This window comes from Mustela nigripes, chromosome 7 (genome assembly GCF_022355385.1).
Source record: "Mustela nigripes isolate SB6536 chromosome 7, MUSNIG.SB6536, whole genome shotgun sequence".
NCBI lineage: Eukaryota > Metazoa > Chordata > Mammalia > Carnivora > Mustelidae > Mustela > Mustela nigripes.
Genome location: NC_081563.1, coordinates 104,444,689 through 104,459,687, shown reverse-complemented (window position 1 = coordinate 104,459,687; position 14,999 = coordinate 104,444,689). Strand labels below are relative to the sequence as shown.

Here is a 14,999-nt window from a genome sequence, read left to right as displayed (position 1 = left end):
TTTCTGACCCTGTTTTCCTTCTTCAAATTGGGAATAGTTGCTGTGCTTCCCTTACAGAGTAGTTGGAAGAATTACCTCTATTAATTTAATAAGTATTTATTTATTGAGTGCCTCCCATGTAATGGGTCTCATGTTAGAACTATAAAGACAGCATTCTTGTTTTAAAGGGCATTATAGCTTCTAAAGGGAATCTGTGTGTGAGAGCAGTCTATATTTTGCAATGTCTCATTGAATTAAAAGCTATTATTTAAAGTGTTTTAGAAAAATTATTTGCTTTAACTTGGTTGAGATAGCTATCAGTTTCCTACTTATGGGATCTGCATAATAGATTTGAAATGTCAGTGACTTAAAATTGAGGACCTCCAGAAAGGGAGTCAATGATGCCTAGGGTGCTATAGACAGGTTTAAATCCTCATTAGCAGGGGGGAGAAGAAAATGTGAGTAATAGGAGGATTATTAAAAGACAACAATTTCAGGGGCACCTGGGTGGCTCAGTCAGTTAAGTGTCTGACTCTTGATCTCAGCTCAAGTCTTGATCTCAGAATTGTGAATTCAAGCCACACATTGGGCTCCATGCTGGGCATGGAGCCTACTTAAAAAATAAATAAATAAAATAAAAAGACAATAAATTCAAAAAGACTGGAATGAAATGCAAAGAGGAACAAAGCATAGCAGCTAATGTCTGCAACAGTTACCCCTCCAGACATCTCTCTGTTGTTCAAAGAGTGATTCCAACAGAATATATATTACTTTTACTTTGGCTCATATGAGAAAGTTTGGCAAGAGAAAGAGAATTGGATGGAAGGTCATTGTGTGGGCTTTGAACCAAGTTTGTGCCACTCTTCAGCTGTGTGACTGGCCAAAGTTATAATCCTGTTCCTCAGTTATGAAATGGGAAAAATGACCATTTCCCAGACCCAGAGTTGCTGGAAGGTTCAAAGCTGCCAAATATGTAAAGTGCTTGTTGATATACCAGCAGCTTCTCATTCAGTCAAGGTTTGTTTTCTTTTCCTACTGTGTCATTCTGGCCCAGGTTGTTTTCTAGTCTAAGTTTTGGAGCTGGAGACCTATTGTTGTACCAAACTGAATGAAAAATGTCCTGCCCAGAGTATCTTTGCAAGGTAAGAAGGAGTTATCATCCTATAAGGAAAATTTACCCACAACACTTGAAGCAGTGTCAAACCTATTTTCATAAGTTAAGGTGATAGCATGGTGGGTGGCCTATCAAAATCTCTTTCATCAAAGGCAGAAATCTTTCAATTTCCATGTAGAAGATGTGGGGAAATAAAAGAAAGGTAATCAAGTTTCTCTCCTACTTTGTAGTTCTTCAGCATTGTACTCATTAGACTTATGTTGGATGGACTTAAAGTTACCAAAGGAGAATTGTAGTAGATTATACTGAATTAGATGCATCCTGGTATTAGAAAGCAATTTTTTAAAAATATAAACTTTTTATAAGAAATAACGAATATTAGCAAGGATGAGGAGAAAAAGGAACCATTGGGCACTGTTGATGGGAATGTAAATTGGTGCAGCCACTCTGGTAAATAGTATGGAGCTTCACAGACCTGCACCCCTGGGGATAAAAATACATTATATGTTTATAAAAAATAAATCAATAAATGGAAAAAAAATAAAAAGAGAAATACCGTATGATCCAGTAATTTTACAACTGTGTATTTACCCAAAGAAAATGAAAACACTAAATTGAAAAGATATATGCATCCTTTATTGTTATCATTTACAATAGCCAAGATATGGAAGCAACCTTAATAATCAACAACAAATGAATGGATAAAGAAGATATATACACATACATATGTGCAATGGAATATTTTTCAGCTATAAAAAGGATGAGATCTTGCCATTTGTGACAACATGGATAGACCTAGAGTGTATTATCCTGAGAGGAATAATTCAGAGAAAGACAAATACCATATAATTTCACTTATATGTAGAATCTAAAAATCGAAACAAACAATAAAAGCAGAAATATACCATAATTACAGCGAACCAACTGGTGCTGACAGAGTGGGGCAATGGGCAAAATGAATGAAGTGTTGTAGGAGATATAGGTTTTCAGTTATAGAATGAATAAGTTATAGCATAGGTACATGAATGATATAGCATAGAAGAAAGAAATATAGGAAGGAAGGTAGGAAGGAAGAAAAGAAACAGTATAAAACAGGGAATATAGTCAATGGTATTATATAGTATTTTATGGTGACAGATGGTACTTACACTTGTGAGCATAGCATAACATATGGACTTGAAGAATCATTATGTACTATGTTGTGTCAACTATACCTCAAATTAAAAAAAGAACTATGTATGGGTGCCTGGATGGCTCCGTCAGTTAAGTTTCTGACTTCAGCTCAGGTGATGATCTCAGGGTCCTGGGATCAAGCCCTGCATTAGGTTCCACACTCAGCAGGGAGTCTGCTTGTCCCTCTGCACCTTCCTCCAGTTGTGCCCACTCTGTCTCTCCAATAAGTAAGTAAAATCTTAAAAAAAAAATAAAAAAGTATAGTTTTTATTAAAGTATAACTCATAGAGAGAAAAAAGTCAACATCGAGTAAGTATACAGCTTGATTGAATTTTCAAAAACTAAATACACTCATGCAACTAGTGCTTAGATTAAGAAACATTACCCCAGATCTTCTATGTGTTCCTCTTCAGTCACTACCATCCTTTTCCCCCCAAAGACAACTGCTACCCTGGCCTCTAGCACTGTAGACAAGTTTTGCCTGTGTATGATATAAACGGAATCACATAGGATGGAGTCTGTTTTTTTTTTTTTTTAAAGATTATTTATTTATTTGACAAACAGAGATCACAAGTAGGCAGAGAGGCAGGCAGAGAGAGAGGAGGAAGCAGGCTCCCCGCTGAGCAGAGACCCCCCCCCCCCCAATGCAGGGCTCGATCCCAGGACCCTGGGATCATGACCTGAGCTGAAGGCAGAGGCTTTAACCCACTGAGCCACCCAGGCGCCCCAGGATGTAGTTTTTTGTGTCTGATTTCACTCAACATGTTTGCGAGGTACGGTCATATCTGTGCTTTGAAATTTATTCATTCTGATGACTCGTTAGTATTCCATTGTATAAATTAACTATAATTTATTGATCCAAATGTTATGGAGATTTTAGTTATTTTTAGTTTTGGTCATTATGAATAGTGCTGCAATGAACATTATTGCATGAATCCCTGGCAGTGAACACTTGCATGTGTCTTGGTAGAGTATAATTACTGGGTTTTCAGGTGTACATGCATTCATCCTTAGCAAATACTGCCAAACAGTTTTCCATAGGGACTATTCCATTTACATGCCAAACAGGAGTGTAGGAGAGGCTCGGTTCCACCACAGCCTTGCCAAAACTTAATTTTGACTGTGGCTTTATTTTAGCCATTTTCATTGATATGCAAACAAAACAAAACAAAACAAAACAAAAACCCTAAACCTTAAAATAGGACATGACTCTCCCCCTGTCTCAATAGTGATGTTGCATTGTACACTAAGGAAACTATTCTTTTATGGAGTTATCTCTACATGATGGCTAGTTTGACCTATATACAGATGACTTGAATCAATTTAGATGAACTCTACTAAGAGTAGCTGCATCTGGATGAATATTGAAAATTTAAGTACTGGAAACATTCTAGGTTTGTTTTTCTCAATACCATAAAATTCCTTTTCAGCGCAGGCTCAGCCTGGAAATTTTTTGCCCATTAAGACTGAACAGTATAAATCTGTTTACCTGCCAGAATGGAGAACACGTGCATATATTTGGAGAGAGAAAGAGCTTGAGACCCATAAAGGCCTTACAACAGAGTCTGTCATGTTGCGGTATCTGAGATGACATTTCTTGACTTCATACTAGTGTTTGGAATTTCATAGCAAATATTGGAAGACCCAAAACCTTAAATTATAGCATTGATTGCATATACAAAGAGCAAAAGCAAGACCCATGGATATTCAATTAGTAGTTTTGTGTGTATGTGTTTATAAAGCATGAATTTCATGAATTGCAGCTATTTCTCTGCAATATTAAAAACTGGATATAAAGAATTGATCATTTAGTGACACAGGTGTGAGAGAAACAGAATGATCAAAAGAAAATAGTATTCAACAGGACAACAATATTTCTCTTAGCTATGGAGGACTAATGATTTCAGGAATTTGTCATTGAGATATTGGGTAGTAAGTAAAATCCACGTTATTATTTTTATCACATTATGTTACACTTAATTTCAACTTTCCTGAAACCTCACTTGTTTGTGAGAACTAAGGAAATATCTAAATTTCACTGTCACTGTATCATTTTCTATTGCCACTGTAATGCTGTGTAACAATAACAAAACCCAGTCACATGCAGCAATAAGCATTTAGTTAGCTTATAGAATTTGTGGGATTCAGATGCTCTGCACTGGACTTGGCAGATTTTGCTGGACTTATTTCTGTGTCTGTGGTCATATTTGGCTTAGCTTGGTTACTCTGGTGGTCTTGGCTGGGCTTATACACATATATGGGGGTTGGCTTATCTAGCATTTATTTAAGTTCATAAAGCTATGGATTAGCTGGATGGTTCTTTTGCAAATACACATTGATTATCTCACAATTTGTGTTGGTTGGGAATCCGATTATGGCTTCGCTGGGTTTCCTGCTTCAGGGTCTCCCTAGACTGCAGTCATAGTGCTGACGAGGCTATGCTTTCATCAGGAGGTTTGATTGGGGAAGGGTATATTTCATTTTCACTAATTTTCTTGGCAGAATTCAATTCTTTTCAGCTGTAAGAGTGAGGCCCTCAGTTTCTAAATATCTCTTTTGTTTTTTCTGCCCCATGGGCTTCTCCACATTTCACATATTTATGTTTCCATCTTCAAGGCCAACAGGAAGGCAAGCGTGACTCCCCAGAGACGGAGTTTTGTATGACTAATATAATCATAGGACTTACATCCTGTCTTCTTTGCCATGTTCTGTTGCTTAGAAGTAAGTCAGAGGTCCACCCACACCCAAGAGGATAGAATTCCATAAAACTATGAATATCAGACAGTGGGAATCATTGGTAGTCACCTTAGGGTCTATCTGCCTCATCTGGCTTTGCCCACATGTCTTGGGATCAGTTGACTGCCAGCAGATCTAAGGTGGCACGTTCAGATGACGAAGGTAAGATACGGGAGTGGGGTGATTTTTAGCTCTCTGCTTGCATCCCATTTGCCAAACTAAGTCATATGGCCCAGTGACAGAGTTGGGGAGGGGGACACTAGAAGGTTACCTGGTAAAGGATGTGGAGACAGAAGGTCTAAAAAATTGGCGCCATGGACATCATACTTATTTCATCTGCATAGGCCAAGGATTCTGCCTTATGTAAATTTCATCCTTCTCTTCCTCAGCCAGCATTTCAGGAAGAACCAACTGTTCCAGTTGGTGTCTCACAAACGCTTATCATCCTGGCTATTTCTCTTGCTGTGCCATATCCTCAAGACTATCTTCTACCTCCAAATTCTCATGTAGATGGAAGTTTACACGACCCCTGCATCACCCTTTATGAGAACAATACCTGTGCAAATCTGCTTTCTCCAGAGCTCTTTAACTGACTTTTCTATTTTCTACCAGAAGAGGGGAAAATATTACCCAATCTTATTCCTTGTCTCCAAGAATCATTCATGAAATTAGTTTCTGACCACTGCCCCTCTCTTTTCAGTGTTGAGGCCACACTTATCAACATGATTTCCCCACTTACCCACCACATGTTCAGATAGTTGTGCAACTTAATTACCACTGTGAGTTCTTTTCTGATTTAAAAAATGTTCCAGGACTTGTTATAGGCTTCTGCCTCTCAGCACTGGCTGCATGTTAGAGTTACCTGGGGAGCTTTTAAAAATACTAATGACCAAGACAGACCCAAGAACAATCTCTGAGAGTTAGTTCCAAACACTGACATTCCTAAACTTCCCCTAAATGATTCTGATGTGTAGACAAGGTGAGAACTCCTATTTAAAGATAAACGTGTAGACCAGGGTGTCTCAAATAATAAATATATTTAAGATTTTGGAGCTCAGAGCAGGTAGAGAAGTATATTCCCTTACTCTTTCAAGGGATTTTTCATGAGAACTTCTTTTTGCCTCTCTCTATAGATTAGGAATCACATATGCTCTGAAATATCTTCTCATCCAGCATCCTGGTACCACAGATGAGATAAACAAAAGTCCAGAGGGATTTATTTGCTTGCTGAAGTTCATATGACTAATTAAAGTGTAGCTAGGACTGGGTCATGAATATTTTTTTTCCTTTTCCAACATCAATTTATTTTCAAAACATGGACTTAAAAGTTTTGGTAGTAACAAGTTAGTTTCTGTAATCTTCCCAATATACATAAAACTATCCAGAGTTTCTGTTATTGACCAAACATAGAAGCGGGTCTTTCAGAAGTTAATGGAAAATTCTAGAAAACAAATTACATGGAGCTTTCTAGGGTGAAACTCAAAAGGCTATCTAATGCCCTTGGCTCCAAAGCTGTCTTTCAGATTATTCTAAAGATTAAACACCTAGTTTTAAAGGGTACAGTGGAGTGTTTCAGTGTGCTATTTATTATTGAAAACTTTGGTTGTCTTTACTCTAATTTAGACACACAGCTGATTCGGGAACATAAAGAAATAGATGGCATTATTAGAAGTCTTTGTGTGTATTTAATGCTTTTAAAGATAGTTTCTTGAAATAGTCTATGGATATACATTTGATATCCATACTTAAATTTGTTAAGTTGTGAGAAAAGGAAAAATTCTGGTCTGTGCTAAGTACTTACTGCTCCTTGTGCTATGTGAAATACAGTTGAGTAAATAGTAAATCTGTGGATCTTAAGCTGTAATGTGCACCAGACTCACCTGGAGGGATGTGAAAACAAGCTTCTAATCCTGCACTCAGTTTTTTTAATCAGTAGGTCTAGAGTGGTGTAGTAACCATGTCTTCTATCTTCTATACTCTAATGCTTTGACATCTGGACTTTTGCTGACCCTGGAGGGACTGTCCTTTCTGGTGCCAGCCCCTTCCTAGAAATAGTAAACAATTCACCCTGGAGCTTTGCTTTTCAAATGCATACCACTCAATCCAGACTTCAAGCCCTATCATTTTATCTACCTTCCCTAATCATCACAGAATTAGGTGCCAGATAATTAGATAGTTCCTATGTTCCAGAGCCTGCTGAAATGATCAAACTAGCAAATAACTTAATCTGTTTGTCTTACCTCTCTAGTTCCTTCCCCCAGAAACCAAAATAAAAGATCTTGCCCTCCCTGCCCAACCCCACTTTGTCTCCCGACTGACTCTGGTGTCTCACAGGTCATCCTGACCCCTCCTCTTATGATCTGAGAGTATAAGAAAGCATCTTTTTAATAGCAATGATCTTCAGATCTGTTGGGTTTATCATGAAGTGATTAATAATCAAACCTACATTAAAAACAAGTGGGGTATAAGAATTTGCATCTCTAACACATTTTCAGGGGATATATTATGAGAACCAGTTTTCCTAAAACCTTTGAAAGTTGTCATGTTTAGTTCTGTTAATGGAGGATAGAGAGTAAGGTGTGGAAGCTGATGGAGGGGTCCTGTGGGGACACATGGAGAATGGAGAGTTTTGTAAAAGCTGTTTCATCTACTTAATCATTACACTTCTATACTTATTAAATCATTTTATTTCTAGTTGAGTCCTCCTATAAGCTGTGTTATTATTTCTATACCCTAATACTATGGTCTTCATTGAATTACTTGTGGAACTAGAATACAGAAAGGTTTAAAGTCCAAAGTGCATTGGTTTAAAGTCCAGCAGTGTTTCTGACACTGTTATATGACCTTAGGAAATTCACTTTATATCCCCGAGCCTTAGTTTCTTCTCTGTAATATGTCAGCAATAATAACACCTACCTCATACAGTTAATGTAGGACTAAATGAGCCAAATGCCAAGAAAGTGCTTAGTTCTTATTATGGCATATAGTTAGATTTCAAAATGCAAGTTGTTATTGAAGTTATTTTGGGGGTAAAACACAGGATTGTAATCAATTTCATTGTCCTGCCCTTTAAATAATACAATTTTATGACTGGAGTGTGAATTAAGAACAATGGTATATGATCAAAGGATTCTGAAAATAAAATTTCACTACATTTGTTGTTCCATAAAGTAGAAAACCAGAATCCCCGGATGAAACTCCCTGAGATTGTTCTGTAAGTGATAAAACTACAATTGGTATGATCTTATCCCAAGATTGTATGTCAGAAGAAAGTTGTTTTCCAGGATATGCTTTAGTCTCACTCCTTCTTTGGCAGGATCAATGGTACAATGATACATGGTGTAATTTCTCCACATGTGGCTACATGGTCAGAATAGTGGCTGTGCAAAAACAGCCACTTCTAACCCAACATGTCTGCTGTGTGCCTCACTTTTGAGTCATGACACTTCCTGTCACAGACAAGCTTTCACTTGTAGGCACTTTGAAGTGTTCTAGCAGGAAGGGGAAGTGACTGTTTCTTCTTTTGTGTCCATCACCAGCATAAATGACAGATATACTTTGATTATAGTATAATTTCATTTTAATTTATGGGGACCAAATCCATAGGAAAAAATATTAAAATTTCCAGATATCCAGCAGTGTAATGACTAAATTTGTTCCTTGTGCATTTATGGTACATCTTTTGTAATACAACATAAGGTACATATGATATTCTCTGAGCTGATGGTACTGACAGTTTGGCTCAGAAAGAAAGATTTTATGTTTTAGTGGGAAAGAAAAGCTGAAAAAGAATATTTTAATAGAGTTGATTGCGTTGAATAAACAGTGATTGGGTAACTGTGAATAGTGTTAGTGTTGGGGATAGGGTTAGGAACATGAAGCATAACCAGTATTTCCCAATGTTTAAGGCAGTGTTTTTAAAACTCTGTGCTATAGGTCACAAATGGCATTTTTTGAAAAATGAAACAGAACAAGAAGTATTAGAGTGCATTATGCTGGGTAAAGGGAAGTATTTACATACCGGTGTGTGTGCATGTGTGTGCACTAACAGTTTGTGACATTAGTCCATTTCTTCAGTGGATCATGGCTGAAAAAAAAAGTTTGAAAAACACTGATGTAGGTATTTGAATTTTTTTTTTTTAAATTGACATAGAGCCAGATAACTTTGGATCCCATGGTGAGTTGCTTTTTTTTTTTTTTCAATCTCTTTCATTTTTTTTCTGATTAGTTAGAAAATCTCCATTTGGCACTAATGCATTTCTGTCATCTCTGTAACTCCCGTGAGTCTTCCTTTTAAAGGAAGAGAAGCAGGCCTCAGGCTCAGGGTCTAGGGTGGGAAGCATTTCTGTTTATGTTCTATTGGAACTTCTCTCATATACTTTTGTCTACTTCAATGTTTTCCACAAGGACTTGTTATTTTTTCAGTGACTTGATTTAAGCAAAACAAAAAAAAAGGGGGGGGGATGTTGAGAAGAAAATATCAAGTGGTTTATCTATGGCAAATAATGCTGAAGGAGTTCTGAGATTGGCTGGGGAGTTTGGGAACCATTTTGGTATCTTGGGCTGCATTACCTTCCCTGGAGTTCAGGGCCATCTGGTAGACTTGCCCTTGGCAGGCACAACTGGAGCCTTCTTCATGAAGCTGATTAGGCTGGTTGCCATGGGCATTCCCAGACTTCCCAGGTGTTGCAGGTGTTACAGGTGACAGCTGCATTTCCCCCATAGAAATGAAGAAAACATAGGCAGCTTTGTCCCAGGAAGTACCCTGTGCTGGCCTCCCGCTTCTAATACCTACCACTATGCTAACATTTTCATCAGAGACAGTGTCTTGGGTCTTAGAACTTTTCACTTTTTCTTAGATTTGCCAAATCATCTCTCTCTCTCTCTCTCTCTCTATATATATATATATCAAGATTTTGTGTGTATGTATGTATATATATACACACACACATACACACATACTTATATATATAAAATATATAAAAATGTTTATGTAAGTTTATGCAAAATATGTAAAAATCTTGATTTTATATATATATATCTACACTACACACATGTACATGCACACATACATATATACATATATATGTGTATTTTTCTTCTACCTAAGCATTGCCTCAGCAGGAAAAAAATACCATCTGGATAGGAAAATCAAATTGGGTGATGATACAGACCCCACTAAGGACAGATAACCAAGTTCACATGCCCATTTTCAGTGGCCACCCTGAGAGTCGGCTCTACTTCCTGGCCAGGTCATGACGGAAAATTATTTTGGGCCTTTGTGTGCAGAGAAACCTGAGAAAACCAAGTGTGGCCTGAGGCCTGAAGTCCAGCTGGCCTTGTTGTCCTTTCTCTGAGTAAAGAGCCTAAAAATAAAACAGAGACAACAAGTGTTAACACAGGCATCAGCTCTCGTTTCTGGTACAGATAACACGCCTTTTATTAGAAGAATAAGTAGGCCGGCAGGTAAATTGAGAGTTGCCTTTGTCATGTCCTAGATTTTTCTGTATCAACACCAGGGCTTATTTTCTCTTTCTTTCAATTAGCTTGGAACAGTCAGTTTTGCAATTCCTTCTCCCACCTCGAGGGGTGAGAGCCAGTAGGGCGGCTAAAACTCCATCTGCATCTTCAGTGAACCGACCTTCCCCTGGGGGCACAAGTTGTACCCTCTGCTGGGGTAGGAATCCTATTGTCCTGTTCTATGTTAAGATTCAACTTGCACCCCCAAACCATTATGAATTTCCTTTCTTCTTTCTTCCGGGATCCCTTTATGAGTGACATCATTTGGGAGGCAACACTTTGGTCCTGATGGAAGTCAGCTTTGTGAAAGGAGGTTGCAGATTTTGAGGAAAAGTCCTTATTTCTGCCCATATGGCTTTGGCTGTACTTGCGTGGCTAAATAGAGTACAGAGGAAATACAGACAGAATGAATTGCCCAGCGATTTATGCCTTTGGCAAGTTGTTCGGGGGGCTTCAGAGAAACAGGGGAGAGGACCAAAGGGCTCTGCATTTCATTTTAAAAATAGCCAGCCTTGGGCTCCTCCTCTTCCTGCTCCTGTCTCCTCTTCTCACAGGGAGAGCTTTTGAAAGGAATTCCCCTCCCCCACCCCCTCCCCCTCCTCCATCCCTTCTTCTTCCCACTGTTTCTCTGACGCCAGTTTATTTGAATGGCGAGATTTTTCTGAGCTGGGATAAGTGAGATACAGGAAATCACTTTTGAAAGACTTCTTTATGCTTGTTGTCATCATCACCTTAGTATGAAGGACAACCAGAGGGTCCGGTGACGAAAGCGGAGGCCTAGGCCAGCAAGGACATTTAAGGAGCCAGAGGTAATAGAGACAGAACTGATCATCCACAGAGGTCAACAGCCATGGCCGAGGTGGTGAACTTCACTTGCTCTGTCCCATTGGTGGAACTTCAGATCACATCCTGAAATCTCAGATTTCTTTAGATGTTTTATTGTGCTGCTAATAACAATCAGGGTCAGGGGGCACTCCAAAGCACTGAAATACTACTCCGCCCCTTTCCACTCCCTGAAGTTCTTGATGCTTCATGCACCTGCATGGCCAGGATGACATGGTGACCAAACGCCCTTCCTTACACTGAAAATTAGGAATCTTTTACCTAATTCTGAGTTGCTTGCACTCTGCTATAGCTGAGCCCAAACCTAGGATGATTTTGTTCACACTGAGAACTGTGTATGTTCAGGTTTTAAGTTTCCAAAGTAGGTAGGTAGAGGCTCCTTTCTTACCCATCCCCCAGTCAAAATGTTTAAGTGGTTTAAACATTTTTAAGAGGCTCTGCAGAACTGGATGAAGTGATTAATAGTTTTCTGTTATTCAAGTGCTTAATGCTGCATATATTTAGGTCCCTGGTTCTCAAAATATGGTCTCTAAACCAGCATCAAGAGTATTAGGATCATCCAGGAACTTGTTAGAAATGCAATTTCTAAGGTTGCAGTCCAGAACTTTGGAATTAGAAATTCTGGAGGTCAGAGCTGTGGTTTAAGTCCCTCTAGGTGATTCCAATGCAGCATTGAGAAACTTTCATTTAACTACCTCAGAAAGCCAGCACTGTCTCCTTGTTTTAAAGTTGATGATAAAACTGCTAAGAATCAAGAAATACCTCCTATCAGATGGCACAAATACTTTTTCTGAAGCTCACAGCTTCTATGGGATGTCTCTCATACAGGAATTAGATGGATTAAGTATAATTATGGCCATGGAACTGCATCCATTCTCAAAGGATTACCTTGAAATAAACGTACAGATGTTGAATTTTTTTTCCTTTCATTAATGTTCATTGTAAAGTTGGAGAAATGTTTTCTGACTGGATAAAAGAACTGGTCTCAGAAGGTCAGAAAGTGGCAATATAAAATTCAGAAAAATTCTTTAAGATATTTTCTTAGAAAAAAAATTATTATCTGGCAACAGTATCGCCAAACTCTTAATAGATATTAAATATAGATGCCATCAGTTTGTGTTTTTATGTTTGCTAATAAATCACAGCTCAGTTAATAGAGCAGCCTGGAATGAGAAAAATTATCTTTCTTCTTTTCAGGGTTTCTCAGAGGAATAATAAGATTATTTTTTCCCCCTTGCCCAGTCACCTTTGCTTAATATTTCACGTCTGGCTCTTAGAAAGGAATAGGTTGATTTGAATGAAAAAAGAAGGGCAGCATTCTAGGACTGAGATCTACCATACCTGTCCCTGTGGAAGATAAAGCAGTCCTGATGCACGTTTGCTGATGTATGGTTCACTAAACTTAAATCATCCCCCTTTTTTTTTTTTCACTAACCTCAAATTTCAAATAAAGCAGAAGTGAAAGAAATCCGGAAAACACCAAGTTGTAGAAAGCGGGACCTCAGAATAAAATGGACTTCAAATTTGTATATCAAGAGCTGCCTTGGGGTACCTGGGTGGCTCAGTGGGTTAAAGCCTCTGCCTTCAGCTCAGGTCATGATCCCAGGGTCTGCTCAGCGGGAAGCCTGCTTCCTCCTCTCTCCCTGCCTGCCTCTCTGCCTACTTGTGATCTCTGCCAAATAAATAAAATCTTTAAAAAAATAAATTAAAAAAAAAAAAAAGAGCTGCCTCCAGGGCATCTTTCTGAAATGGGTCATGTATTTGCAACACCAACACTTGCTAACCTTTCCAGGGAAGAGCCTAAGTGAACGCCTGCTTTGGGTGGTGTTGTAAATCCATCTTTGCCCTGCCAACCCTCCCACTTCAAACTGTTTAATTTCACTAGAAATATACATGTTTTTATAATTTTCAAACATTTTGAGGGAAACAAATTATTTTAGAACTTTCTTGATGTATAAATAAAGGCCATTTGTATCCATTCTTTTCTGTTTTAAGGAAACAAATTCACAAAATATTAAAGAGATTTTTTTTTTTCTTAGTAGAATTATACTGTTGCTAAAACTGTTTTGGAACCTGTTTATTTTCCACATTGCTTCATTTGATAATTGGATTTTCTAAACAAAAAAAGGTTGTTACACTTGTGTTTCCTGTGTTGAGAATTCAATAGAGGCTTAATAAATATGCCATCTCCCGAGTAGTCAAGTCGAATCTAGAACTTGACCTTTTTTTTTTTTTAATTCTCCCATATTTCTGAAGGAGATTTGGTAACATAATCTGAAATTTGCACTTTGAGGCCTGGACGACACCTTAGTTCTCTTTTCATGCAACCCTGTAATTTATAGATGAGGAAACTAAAGGATAGAAATGTTAATTGAAAGTCCCAGGGACTCATGAGAAAAAAAATCCCATAGAACCTGGGACCCACATGTCTCTGTTTTGGTCTATTCCCATTACGGACACTCCTATGAACAATCAACTACCAAATAAAGCAATGTCATTTCTGATTTCTTTTCTATTTACTTAAGCTTCTTTGCCTGCTCCTACCAATACATATACCACAAAAGGATATTTTTAAGACCTGAGTGCCTGAGAACATGACTTTCTCCTTTTTTTGGTTTTATAGATTATTTGACAGTGGCTGGCCTTGAGAAAATCCTTAACAGAAAAGACATTTTCTATGTTACTTAAGAGATAACTTTGCTTTTGGTCTGGCATTATTTCTTTTTCTTTACTGTGCTTTCCCAATTTTATGTTTTATATTTTTATTATGTTTATTTTCAAACATACTTTTACAAGAGGAGAGAATATTCTATTGATCTGCGGTAACCCAACCCAGATCCAACAATTACTGAGGGTTTGCAATTCTTGTTTAATCTTTTCCTTTCCCTCTCATTTTTTTTTCTGTATTGTTTTAAAGCCAATTTCAAACATCATTTCATTCCACCATACATTCCTCTCAGCACACATCTCTAAAGAGTTATGGATATTTTGCTACATAAACCTAATGCTATTATCACCCCTAAAAATTATAATTACAAGGTCATCAAATATCCAGTCACTATTATAATTTCTATTATTTCCTCAAAAAATATTTTTAAGAGCTGTCTTTTTCCATTATTCAAATGTATAGCTATAGGTTCAGGACTCTAGCAAACATTGAAAATTCAAATAAGAAAGAAAACTGAAGAAGAAAACTTACTTAGCGAGAAGGGTTTTCCCAAATTCTCACAGCTCTAATCTGGATACCATTCAGTGTGACAGGCTTCTCACTGGGTTCCCACAGCTGGTTAGTGTTTTGAATTCCAGCTCCATGAACTCATATCAGGCTACATGGGCTAATGCTCAGCGCCCAACCTAGTGCTGATATCTCTGATGACAGAGTAATGGAGCAACCACGGGCATTGTCTGCCTCTTACTAAATGCACTGTCATCTGTGTTATTCTTCCATCTCTGCAGGGAGAAAGTGACTCTAATGCCTCTTGGAAGCATTTAAGCCATTATGGAGGCAAAAGTAATGCCATTCAGGCATCCTTTATTGAATGACCAATAAAATAACCTGCTACCTTGTGAAGGAGCTTCTGGATCTCCAGGGCCATGTGCTGTTTAGATGCACACCTCTTTATGTTCAAGTTTC

The 14,999-nt window shown here is 38.0% G+C and overlaps 1 long non-coding RNA gene across 1 annotated transcript; it reads right to left on the bottom strand.

Moving 5' to 3' along the window:
* Positions 1 to 2,239: 2,239 nt before the first annotated feature.
* LOC132022668 (uncharacterized) lies at positions 2,240 to 14,645 on the bottom strand. Its single transcript, XR_009405665.1, has 5 exons — positions 14,565 to 14,645; positions 10,177 to 10,368; positions 9,575 to 9,710; positions 9,024 to 9,089; positions 2,240 to 2,504 (listed from the first exon to the last, which is right to left on the bottom strand). It is a non-coding gene; the product is annotated as an uncharacterized LOC132022668 (long non-coding RNA).
* Between the last annotated feature and the right edge of the window lie 354 nt (positions 14,646 to 14,999).